Source organism: Manis pentadactyla, chromosome 6 (assembly GCF_030020395.1).
Source record: "Manis pentadactyla isolate mManPen7 chromosome 6, mManPen7.hap1, whole genome shotgun sequence".
In the NCBI taxonomy this organism is placed as follows: Eukaryota; Metazoa; Chordata; class Mammalia; order Pholidota; family Manidae; genus Manis; species Manis pentadactyla.
The window spans coordinates 47,822,793-47,836,161 of NC_080024.1; the positions used below are offsets into that span (position 1 = coordinate 47,822,793).

Here is a 13,369-nt window from a genome sequence, read left to right on the forward strand (position 1 = left end):
AATTTACATATCTGTAAAATGGACATAATAATTGTATCTCCCTCATAAGACAAGTTAAACTAGTGTCTATTAAAAGTTCCAAGAACAATACTAAAGGACCATTTTTTTCTTCCCCTTAGAGAGATTTGTAAAAGTAACTATAAATGTGTCAGTATTTAGTTATAGACAAAAGGAAGAAACTGATTGTTCCTTGCCAGCTGAATCTCACCTTTTCCCATCATTTGTCTCACAAATGTACAAGCGTAATTTTTGTGACTAAATTTTCAGAAATCTCTCCTGGCTTCTGATCTGAGCCTCCCTGAAGGCACCATACCATAGACCCAGTCAGGACAGTGCCAAGTGATTGCGATTCCAGACAGTGGGCAGGATTAGGAACAGGGAGAGTGTTAGAGCACAAAAGAACTGGCTTTAGTATAGGTTAGGCAAACCCTTAAAAAACTTAATTCTCGTTTTTGCAGTGCTGTGAGAATGAATGGGTATTTGGGAATAGCTTTAAACTGATACTAAAAGCATATCTCATTTAAGACCAAATATTCATATTATCACTAATTATATTTAGTCTTCTAAGAACAAATTCATTTGTAACTGTTTAAACCAAACTGAGTACTGCTTCCCAATCTCATCTGATGAGTACCCGTGGTTGGGATAATTCCACCTATTTTACACTGTTTGTGTATAACCTATTGGTATTTCTAATTTCCTGTCTTTACTCCACATGGAGATCTGTGATTTACATGGAGAATTTCATCAACATCTGAAAAATCCTAAGTTAAGACTTTAAAATGCCAATTTTGATATAAAAATGTTTAAAGATGATATTTAAAGGCTAATATTTGATACTGATAAAGGTATAATTAGAGAAATTTGTGTTGCTAATGGTAGTATCAATTGGTATAAATTTTTTGGAAGTGAATCAGTAATATGTATCAAAAGCTCTAAAAATGCCTTTCAGGAATTCAAATTCCAACAATAAATCCTGAGGAAAAAAAGAAAGGTGCATGCATTTATGTACAAGTATGCTTATCAAAGTATTATGTATAAAGTAAATGCTGGAAACAATGTAAATGTTCAGTATTTGAGAATAATTTTTAAACAATGGCATATGTAAGTGAAGATGTGCAAGTATCAAGTTTTGGAAGAATTTTTAGAGACATGGAAAATGCAACACATCGTAGAGAGAATTTGTATTTAATTAATGAATGCAACAAATATTTATTAAGTACCTGGTATGTGCCAGGCACTATCATCAGTAAGCAAAACAGAATTTATATGCCCTCAAAAAATTTATATTCCGTTGGGGAGTGGGGTGAGGAGACACACAGTAAATAACAAGCTTAATAAGTGATGAATTATTTGGTATGTCAGAAAATGTTAAGTGCTATAGGCAAAAAAACAAAACAAGAAACAAACAACAAGGGGCATGATGAGTTTGGAGATGGGGGTGAATTAGGATTTTAAATAGGGTAATCCAAAGGAGGCCTCACTGTGAAGACAACATTAGGGGCAGAGACTCAGTAGGTGAAGCTGTAGCCATGCGGAAATGTGGAGAATAGTCTCAGGCAGGGGGAATAGCCAATGTCAAAAGCCAAAGGATATAATATGATATAAAAAGTATGACTTCACAATGTTGTACAATATATATGCATCTATTTTATTACTCCTGTATATTTATGAGAAAAACTTTTTTAAATTCCTAAGCTTCCAACTTTTCCAATTTCTGTTAATTGATTTTGTGATTATTTTCCATCATATTTCATGAAGGATAATAATTAAGGTTTTTCAGTGGTTAGTTTTATAGATATTGGGTTCCAATGCATTCATTCAGATTGGATTCAATGGAAGATTCAAATAAAAAGGGAAAAGTAACACAACTTTTCCCCATATGTCTTTTTGTCTAATATCTCCTGACAAGTGGTAAAAACTTTAGATGTGCAAAAAACATGAAAATTACAAGAGTTGCCAAGATTAGGCAGACAACTTCATCAAGAGACCCCTCATTTAATAGGCTCAAAGTAGATGTTAATGGCAGAAAAATAAAATGTTTCAAGGAGGAACAGTAAATAAGAGATGTGGATAAACAATTCATTTCAAATATTTCACAAACCAGATTATAATTCAAGGTAAGTCATGATCAACTGAAATCTTAGGTTACCTTACTTGTGCAAATTATCCCTTTAAAAATATTTATGTAGGAAGGAGTACAATTCTTTCATTTATTGAAGCAAAATTTATAGCACCTTTATCATTAGGGTGCAAATGTTACTCATATAATATTTAAATGAATTTAGTTTCCAATGATGGCAATTTCCCTCATTTTTAGAATTAGCAGCTTTATGTATTTTCCAAATATTTTTTAGTTATATCAATATTTCTCAACATATTTTTCCACTCCTCCCATCAAAATAGAAAAGCCTCAACACATTGTTGCTATGTTTATTTCTTTTCCTTAAAAAATTAAATAGAAATGATGGGTGCTATCAACTGAACACTTACAGTTAACTTTCCAGTGACAAATTTATCTACAGAGGAAGCAGAATCTATAAGGGAACAGGTTTCTGTTTTGAAGTTCACTAAGAATATTATAAACAGAAGAGGGAAAAAAGTGAGCTCAGAAATGATTAACACCCTTAGTCAGTGCCAAACACACAAAATCGTTTAAACCAAATTCCTTTTAAAAGTTTGTAGTTGGCCAGCTCATGGGGAACATAAGTAAGGGCAAAGCACTAATAGTTGATACTTTTAGATCTATAAATAAATACTTTATACATATATATTTTAAAACCCTAAACATTTATGGGTTAATTTAAACACTGCTGGCTTATATGTTGTATGAATGGCCTGCATATATTCATCATTGTTTAAAAATACAGGGACAATTATTTGAACTATAGTTTCACATGATGCCTTAAGAATCATAGATGGAGGTAATTGGTACATCTTAGAATCAGGGACTTCCGTTTAGTTATTTAAATGGGTAAATGAAAGCTGCCCCTGCTTACTTCTCTCTCTCTAAATAAGAAGTAAAGCATCAAGCACTCTCCTTGACTTTGAATAGCCCAATTTACTCTACACCAAAAATTTTACGTAGCCGTGGAAAAATAAATTTCAGTTTTAGAATGGATCTTGTTTTAAGGAACCCATTTTCATAATTTTCTGTTTGTAAATCTTACAAATTTTCTATGCTTGTAAATCTAATTAGGGTGACAGAAGATGAAAATCTCAATGTGTAATTAAGTATGTAACATGTAAGTGAAACATGAGGGGTTTAGGTGCTGCCTCTGCATGAACTGATGAAGGGCACTGTTCTGCTGTGGAAAGCCTGGGAGCAGGCCCGTCACCTGAGGCTCCCCTCACCTGAGCCACTTCCAATGTGCACCTACCTCTGTAATTTCTCCTCTGAATTATTGTTACACTGAAAGATTCGAAGTTGAGAAATTGAGGCTCACAATTGTTCAGCAGTGGGGAAACATCATAGCCATTTTGCAGAAAGAGGTAGTATCCTGAAGAGGCAGAACTTGAACTCAGACCCATGGGGAGCCATTCCCAGCCCTGTGCCCCATGATTCTCACTTAACTTTCTTTTCTGTGGATTTGGCCACATGCATAAGAGACCTGCATTTTTCCTGCCACAGGAGCATCGGACTTAGCAATTGCGTTTTGAGTTTTACTGCTTTAGTCATCAAATGTCCTGTTTCAGCTGTTGTTTCTCTATCATATATGTTCTAAAAAATTTAAAGTACCAATAGGTAATGATGAGTAATTGCTTTTGGTGTAATAACTGTATTTTTGAATCTGAGTTCTGAGTTGGTTGCCTTGCTTTGTTACTCTGAAACAAAGACCACATTTAGGCTAGATTTTATTTTATTTTAACATTTTTCATGTTTTCATACCCAGCAACCTGCATGGTTCCTGGCACTCAGCAGGCTTTCAGTAAAAACATGTTTCATGAGGCAATTGCATATTGGTCCATGAGAATCTCTTATTTGTTCAAACTGTAATGTAATCCACAAATTTGAAGCTCTCTCTTCAGATATAAAAATGCCAAATATCCCAAAACACCACCTCAGTTCTCTCCTTGTACATATAATACGAGCCACTGAAGAGGAGCTTAATGTAGTAAACAGAACTTCTAATGACATCACTGAGCAAGTTCTGACCCCCTAAAATGAAACTCCTTCTGTAGAGGAAAATGTATAGAATCTTTTCACCTTTAATTGATTGAAGATGATGGTGCCTGGAACTATATTTTAGAATAATTTTGATTTAAAGGGGAAAAAAGATGCATGTGTTTCTTGAGTGCTGCTTTTTCATTTTTCTAATGGGCTCTTCACTATTGTTTTGTCTGAATGCAGCTTTTTATTTGTTATTCCAGACGTGGTCCTACCACAAGCATCTTTAAACCAGACATTAATAGCATAGTTCACAGTCATTACTGCCAGTGCTCAAACACAAATATTGCATTTGTGTTTGCTAAAGCTACACATCAGATGTTAATTAAGTGCATTTGAGTTTTTTTCTGCTTAAACAATCTGGCATAAAGAGTTTACATCTATATCAGTTCACCATAAGGTCTCTACAATATCTGAATCACCAGCCGTACAGTATATGATAAATAAAGTGTTTCCACACAAGAAAATAACAGAATTGTCAGGAAAACATCAGGCCTGTTACATTTTCCTGTGAAATAATAGCAACTCAATCTCAGTTTCTTTTTCTTTTTGATAAAAAAAAAGTATTTAACTAGGAGTAAATACCAATATTTAGAATGAAAAATTTTTCATTAAAGAACACATGGGAAGTGAAATCATATCAAAGATTTTTTTCCTTGTTTTTAGCTTGCTTCAGGGCGTTTTGACAGTTGCATTGGAATAAAATTGGAATTTCAGCTTTGCAGTGAGGAGATTCATGCTGCCGCCAGAGCAGCCGAGTGCCAATCTGCGGAAGGCAGGAGCGAGCAAAACCGCAAACTGAGAAGCAAACTTTCACATCAGGTTTCTAATTTTAGACCAAAAAATGGAATTACTTTAATTATATGACATTTAACTAGAAATATGATTTTTCTGGGATTAATTATCTCCCTTATTTAAAAATTCTTACTAAGTTTAAAATAACAGGAAAAATAAAATTCAACATTTGAATAAAGTCAATGAGACTGCTGGATTTAAACAGAATTTGATAGAATTGGATCACCATATTGGTGCTGGATTTGGGAAGGATTAAATGGAGGAAATTGGAAAAGCATGAGGTTGGGCAGAAAGCAGTTTTTTTGCTCCCTCCTTCCCTTCCTCTCTCCCTCCCTCCCTCCCTTCTCATGGCAGAGCTGGGTTGTGGCCTCATAACCCTAAAGGGAGGACACAACTCACCTGCTGAAGTCAGAAATTGTCAGATTTATTGAGTGTCTTTGTTTATTCATTGCTTGAATGAGATATGATGATAAAACAAAATGAATTATTCGTAACTAAAGTAAATACAAGAATTTAAAATACACATAACAAGGGCATATACACAAAATGAACATTCTGTGTTAAGTGGTTACCTCTTATTTAAAAGAGAATATAAAAGTTCCTTCTGATGCTTTTTTTTAGTTTCCTAAGAAATAATTATCTTTGAAGGAATTTTTAAAATAGTATTTTGCTTGAATTAATTTATTTTAATAAAGTAATTTATTTCAGTAAGTAGTAGGACAGGTGTATTCCTTATGGAACTCCTGTACTTTACATCTAAACTTTTTTCTATCTTTAATACTTTACTTAGGAAATGAATTCATTTATTAGCAAGAATGATCACCATTGGAAATTCTATTAAAAATGGGACAATTATTAGGAACAGGATAAAAGGTGCCTTGGAATTTGCAGAGTGGGGGATTCAGGAAAAGTCCCGTGGCTCTAGGGATGGGAGGGCAATGCCACCGTAGTGGTGGAGGAAGAGCCCTCTGTCTCCGTGGAGGAGCTTCCATTGAAAGGACTTACTCCCTCAAGTCGATGAATTACATGTGAATATCTGAATGTTGATTGCGCATACCGAAGTTCTGGAATAGCCACACAGTAAGCCCAATATGTATTTTGAAAAGTTGTACTAACTATAACCCAGTTGTGTGTGTGTTTGTGTATGTATATAGGTATGTGTGTGTGTATATACACTTTTCAGCAAAATCTGAGTGTAATCAGCTTGTTGGAACAATGATAAAGATGAGGCCACTTGCATCAGAATAGGGTATATATACATCAGCTTTGAGAAAATGGGACTAATTTGTCACATTACCTGTTGAGGGGCAGGGGAGAGTAAAAACATGCCTGAATGTCTTCTTTTAATAAATGCCATTAGCACTGACAAAAAAATTTCCATTTGTACTATGTGAAATGTTAAAACTGGTATAATTCTCAGAGATGTTTAGGATAAGTGATTGAGATTGGTGTGTGAGATTATGAGAGAGAGATGTATTGACTGTTAGGAAATTTAACTTTTATGAAATCATCATTATGGACAAAAATACTGTAATCTGATTCATTCCTGCAGCATTCCCAGTAGGAAGAGACCCAGCCTTGGAAGTTGAAATGTTTCATAATTACATGTGCGGGAAAAGATGAAACATGGTTTCCATGTGCTGATTTCCTGTAAAGCGTCTATTAGTGTGAGAGTACCCAGGCTAGGCAGCAAAACCCCCAAACCACGGCTATCTTGGGGAAAGGGAACTCAGCAGGGTATCTCTGATGTTTTGAGAGATACTGACATTATGAGTAATAAGTTTGAAAGTAGCAAAAAAAGTAATGACACTAAAATAATGTTGAAATAATAGCTAAAGAATTGTCATATGCTGAATATGAAGTCAGCCTTTTGTCCCCTATCAATGCCTAGTCAACTTTTGTTTTGGAAATCTAAGGTTCCCCAAAAATAAAGAAATTGCAAATCTAAGCTACAATGCTAATTTAACCAAGTCGTCCATCTTATAATGTAAACTAATTAGAACAAGCCTATTTATGTAACCTGAGCTGCACCATGCTTGAGGCAGGGAAAAGCAGGACATTTGCCCCTGGGTTCTAGAGTAACGGTGCTCTAGATGCCGATGGCAGTCCCAGTCCCTTGGAATGCTGGTGATGGAATGAAGGGGTGCCTCCAACAGATTATACCAGAGAAGATGTACACAGTGCTCCAAACCCCACCAAACCCACATCGCTGTGAGACACAGGTGTCATGCCCTTCCCAGGTCCAAGGCTGTTTGTCATTTTTTAGTGACCTCCTATGCTGATAAAGACTGTTGCTGAGGTCATTTGAATTGGATGTTGATCTAACTCAAGTGATTTCCAGTGTGTGTTGGGGAGGAAGGAATGAGTACAGAGTGTGATTTACTCCTATCTCCCTGGCACTTAGGTTTGGCACTGAGGGCACTAACCCTGCGGAGATGGTCTTAGAAATGAGTCAAAGGTCAGTGCTTTTTGCTGCTGTTGATATTTAATTCTCAAGTGTGCTTTCCTTTTTCTGTTTATATTTTGGAAAGTCTGGACTCATGTTAACTATTCTAGAAAAAGCTTTTAGAGTGGATAAAAATATCTTTTGGTAGCTCACATAGCTCTGTTGTAGATATAAAACCTTGAGAGAAAATTCCAGAGTTGACAATTAGGAATGTATGTATTATTTTTAAATAAAAGCAATTAAAGGAAACTCTCCTTGGATTAAAATTGGCTAAAGAATAAAATCTTCAGCACTAGGCTTTTGCTTTACTTAATTAACATTCTTTTCTAATGATTTAGGCATCAGAGCCAGCCCATCTGTGATGAACTGCAACGTTACTATAGACTCTCAAGACTTGGCTTTGGGAAGAGAGATCACAAGTGCCATTTGGGGCTCAAATGTGAATGATTGAAGGGTGTCCAAGCAATGGCTTTTCCCCATGAAGGGAAAGTTGAAATAGCTTGCAATGTAGAGAGTTTTGAAGACCAAGAATCTACAGAAACCTCTGAAGACTCTCAATACATGGCTCACAGTGTCCTTGGGGACCACTTTTCTTATGTATCTCCTCATTACATAGAAACTCAAGTTAAAAAGTTGGCAGGTGATCAGGGAGTTGGTACTACAGGGAGAGCATTAATTGGATTTATACCCCAAGAATGCAAGAACTGTGCTGAATATGCTATCAAGGAAAATATTGGGGAATTCTGGAAGATACGGGGAGGTGTCTTCATGTGATCCGATCTAAGGCTTCACTGAAATTTTAAGGACAACTATCCATCATTACAAAGTGTTCTTTTGGCCAATGAAGATGAGGGGAAGATACAAAGAGCTTACTTGCAGCCGTGTATTGGAAAACTAGAAACATGCTAAGTTCAACAAATACAAATGTTTATAGAATGTCCGTCATTGCCCTATAGTTCTAGTAGTCACTAGAACTTCATGAGAACCTACTGTGTAAAAGTTTTTGCACTTGCATGTATTAGAAGCCTTCTTAAATCAGCTGGATAAAACGGCCGTGGATGTGAACCATTTCTGATTATTGTGAACAAAACTAGAAGTGGACTTGGTTTATTTTGTTTTCCTGAACTCTTTATTCCCAAGTCCTGTAATCAACCCTCGTTTCTCAAGTAATCATTTATTTCTAAACGTGCACTTTAAAAGATCAAGTACTAAGTAACTAAAAAGCAGGGAGAATCATAAAATAAAATTACTCTTTCAAAGCATGATTGTTCTTTTCTTGCCTTCCCACTTTTAAGATGATCTATTGTTCATTCCAGAGATAACTCCAAAAGCCAGATTTGTCTAACTTTTTAATGTTTATATAGGGAGATGGAATGGTGATGTTGGGCATGACTTCAAGGAATTGTTTATCCTTTGGGGTATTTAAACAGAAAGTCTGAAGGTTTAGGGAATGTATTGCTTTTGAGCAAAGAGAAGGGTATCAGAGGAAGAACTTTGTTTGAAAGAAATCAAAATATGCAGCCTCTTTGTCAATTAAAAGAAGCCACTTGTTGATTGGGGTAATTTTATGTAAATCATTAGTATTTATATTGCTTTAGTACAAGGTGCTTTCTGTTCATAAAGCACAAAAATGAATTTTTCATAGGTTTTGTTGAGCAAGAAAGATTAGGTCTTGTCTAATAAGAGCACATAATATGAAATTTATTTTAAGGAATGAAAAATAAAAAAGAGGCTGAACTCAGTCTTTTCATAGGATCCAGTGATCTCTCCTGATATTCTTTTACTTACATTTGACTCTTGAATCTGATTGTATTAATTTTGTTCCAGAATTGTGATCTTGTGGGTATTTCTTTTTGATGTCAATATATATCTACAGCAAAGATAGAGAAGTGATGGAGTAGATGTGGTTTTTAGGTAGGAAGTTTAGTTGCCATAGTGAAGAGAGAAAACGCTGTCCAGTTAGACCCAGTGGGCCAGTGCCTCAGTGTGAGCGCCGCCGAGAAGCAGCAGTGGCTCGTTCTCCTCTTGCTTTGGCAGAGGCTGCGTGGCCTCGCACAGTGAGCCGGGACGCTGGGCTGGAGGACTTGAGCCCTGGTCCTTGCTCTTTCCATCCATGTTGCCATAGTTCCGTTAGCTATTAAATGAGGAAAATAGATCCTATCCTGACCTAGCACACCAAGGGATTAAATGGAAGTACTTGGTAAACCATAATGTACAAATGAAATATATTATGAATACTTTTTCTAGATCTGTTCTAAAGCTTTGTTCCACTTTTGGGCATCATTATTAAATGGAGGAAAGAGGATCAAAGCCTGTGATGCCAGTGGGTCATTTGGTGTCGTAGGAAGACTGATTCACTTGCCGGTTACCTGCATTAACCTCTCCAGGCTCCTATCATCGCTTGCCAGACTGCGGGCTTTGATCAAGACCTATTTAAAATGAAATATCTATTTAATGGGTGCAGAGTTTCAGTTTTGGAAGATCAAAAAAATTCTGGAGGTCGATGAGGGTGATGGTTGCACAAAATGTGCAACAATTAATGCCACTGAACTGTACACTTAAAAATAGTTAATATGGTAAATTTTATGTATATTTACCACAGTTATTAAAAAGTATATATTTCACAAAATTTAGGAAAAAAAACTAACCATAAGAATAAGATAATTTCACTAATCCCATGCTTTCTAAATAAAATGTTGGCAAATTTCTACTATTCATTATAAAGTATATAAACATGGAAGGCCTGTTTTTCCCTTTTTAATCTATTATGATGGCCTCTGGCACTGTCTACGAGGTTCAGTTGATGGTTTAAGATAGAGTTGATTAAATTTGGCCTTTGATTCAGCTGTCTATTTAAAAACAATAATTTACTATTTTTGCTGTAAATTATTTTCAAAACCACAATACACTTCTTACCTCACTCATATTCTTAATTCCCCTTTTCCTTGTACTGTCTTGCTCTCCCTTGCTCCATCCACCGTGGCTTTTTAGAAAATCTGAAACAGCTGTAAGTTGCTGACGGTCTATCCCATGGACGGACACCGTATCATCAGCTCTTTCTATGCATAAGCTGGCAGAAGTAGCTGGGATGGACCTACAGCAATTAAGGATTATCAAATTGGGTTGAGAAAATCTGACAAAATGAACTAACAAATAGCCTGACTCATATTAACCTTTTCTCCTATTGGTCTCTTAAAAACAAACCGACAGTTTGTGCAAATGTTCCTGCAGTGTTTTTTTTCCACAGAACCACAAAGTGGACATTGTACGGAATGTGGCTTCATAGCTCATTTAACCTCCACCTCCTGCCAGATGACTTTGCCCATGACTTGTGCCAGTTGTGGGTAGGACAGAATCAATGTGGACAGAGTTTGTGTTTTATCAACTCTAGTGTGTTGCTCTATTCCACTTTAAACTTCAACTTTTAGTTTCTTTGAAGAGAGACAAGGAAAGCAAAATGCTAGGCAATGGGGGTGACAGGGACTTTTGTTATTATGGGGGGGTTTTCATCTGTATCCAACCTGTATTTGAGTTTGACGCAACAATAAATTAAAACTACTTCAGCATAAGGGGGAAGGGCAGGCTAAGGAAAATGTAACTGCAAAGTAAAACAAAATGGAGAGTAACATTTTCATTCCTCACCATAATGAAAAGCCTTAGTCTGCAATTGGTTTGTACTGTCTTGGAAGTGGCGTCCGTGGTCCACAAAGGCCCCCTCTCTGAGAGATCTGCAAGGAATTTATCATTCCCTCTGGCTGAGCCAAAGCAGGCTTGATATACAGTTTTGTTTAGTATAAATATTCTCATGTTACTGTTTACTCTGTGGGGATATGCGGATCTCACTGACAGGGTACGTGCTCCACTGCCTTGCTTTTAAAAGGCATTTATTTGACTCTGTTGTTTGTACTTGCCCAGAAACTTCTGAGAACAGCCTAGGCACTTGTTTGATAAGCATCCAGATCATGCTCCCAGAGTGTGTTGTGCTCTGGGCTTAGAAAAGCTTATTGTTTTAAGCAAGCCTGCGCATGGCTTAGAAGGAGCCCATTTTTCATAGGTAAGAACAATTAGGACACTAACATCAGTCTCTCTGAATGCCTCTCTAAGGTGTAAGGAAATGCTCTGGGGAGGCGTTGCTCTGGTTGCACTCAGCCTGACGTTGGTTTACTCTGCCATTTCTTTTGTCCCTATTCGCAGTATTTTGAGGCAAATTAGTTGGTCATAAATTAAGATTTTGAGTCAGAGACGTAAACATGGGATGAATTTCTCTTTCTAAATATGCTGTATATATGTCATCCAGCTATTGTCTCCCAGCCCCACACCTACCCTTCTATACAATGCTTTATGCCACTGGGACTCAGCAAACCACATTTCTTCATTGCCAGCTGGTTCCTTGTTAGGCTCTGCCAATCTGGGGTGCCAAACGGGAAGGCTGTAGGGCTGGAGGAGAAGAGGGCCTTACTCTTTGCTGTTTGCATCCTGTTTCCAGCAGCCCCATAACAGCAGTGGCTCTTGCCCTGAAAGGTTTCAGGCTCCAACTTTTTTTCTGACACTTGCAGACCTGGCCTCATCATGCGTCTAGGAGCACCAGCAGCAGCTGAGCCCTGGCTCCTCAAGGCCTCTCTAGCTCCTGGGCCCTGAGAACCCGAACCTCCTGCCTTTGTTCCTTCAGCCTTAGGGTGTAGTGCTCCCTGCAGTTTCACCACCGTGGTACTGTGCCCTCTCTGCTCTTTCGGTTCTCTGACAGCTGTTGATCAATTTTTTGTTATCTCTTTTGAAATACTTAATGTGGTTTCTGTTTTCCTGCCTAGATCCTGTCAGAAATAAACTTATCAGCAGACCAATTGAAGGAAGGGAAAATACTGCAGAAAATATTTAGTTTGAATATAGGTCCTAATGAAAACAGCCTGTTGATTGCTCACCTTTTGCTCTCATTAGCAATTTATTCTCTTAACATTGGTTTCTTACTATCAAATGCTATGTTCCCTTTGATAGTCTTGCTCTTCTTAGAACTAATAGGAAGTCTGAGAGTTGTTGACTTGGGGTAAAGATGAGAAATATGGTAAACCATTGGATGTTTTCCAATGAATGTCTTTCATGAAGTGGTTTTTTCCCACGAGGTAAAATGTAAACTAGTAAAATTTTAAAAATTAAAGTCTTTTCAATCTTATAATACTTACATGTAGCCATCTTCACCTACCAAGTAGATGATGCTTCTGAGCCAGTTGTTGGCTCCCAACCAGACACCTTTCCCACACCTTCTGTGTGCCATTTACTAACATTTTTTTTCCTCAGGAAAAAAGCAGCCAGTCACTGTTTCCGAACTTTTTAAGTACTTGTATCATCCTGAAGGTTAACTGCTTTGATAAAGCAAGCCTTGTTATTGATGTGGTCCAGCAATGACCCATTGTTATGAAACTATATTGTTTGTAATAAGTGTAAAGAAATTTTCGTGATTGATAAGTATTACTCTGTATCCACTCCAAAATTATGTTTAGTAGTTCATCTTCCTTCATGATACTGATTCCAATATTTCACAAGGATAAAAGGAGGGTAAAATAGCAAGAGACAGGAAAAGAAGTCTTCACTGAACCCTTTTACATCACTAATTGTGGCCACCTTTCACTGAATTCCAGCTGAATGTCAGGCACTGTTAATATGATTCTCCTAACAATCCTCTGTAGTAGGTGACCGTAAAGTAATAAAATTCCCCAAGTTTTAGCTCACTGGTCAACCAGGAGGCTCCTCCCACCATATCCCATATCCTGTAGATTTCCACCACTGCTCTAACCCTAAGCAGTGCCTTCAGGCTACATCTTCAGAAGTCTAGGCCTTTCCTCCTAGGCCTGGTCTCTAGTTTCTTGAGACCCTGTCGGAAATTACACATACAGTTAGATGTCTCCCCTCTATGGCTGTTCTAGAGGATGGACTGCTGCAGAATCCTAAAATTTCTTCCAGACCTT

General features: G+C 37.0%; 1 protein-coding gene across 1 annotated transcript in view; it reads left to right on the forward strand.

Moving 5' to 3' along the window:
* The window catches only part of FTCDNL1 (formiminotransferase cyclodeaminase N-terminal like), a 35,092-nt gene extending 23,197 nt beyond the window's left edge, over window positions 1-11,895 (forward strand). Inside the window, 1 exon segment of the mRNA XM_036900503.2 lies at window positions 7,748-11,895. The gene's annotated coding sequence lies outside the window, so the exon portion shown is untranslated.
* Window positions 11,896-13,369: the final 1,474 nt, after the last annotated feature.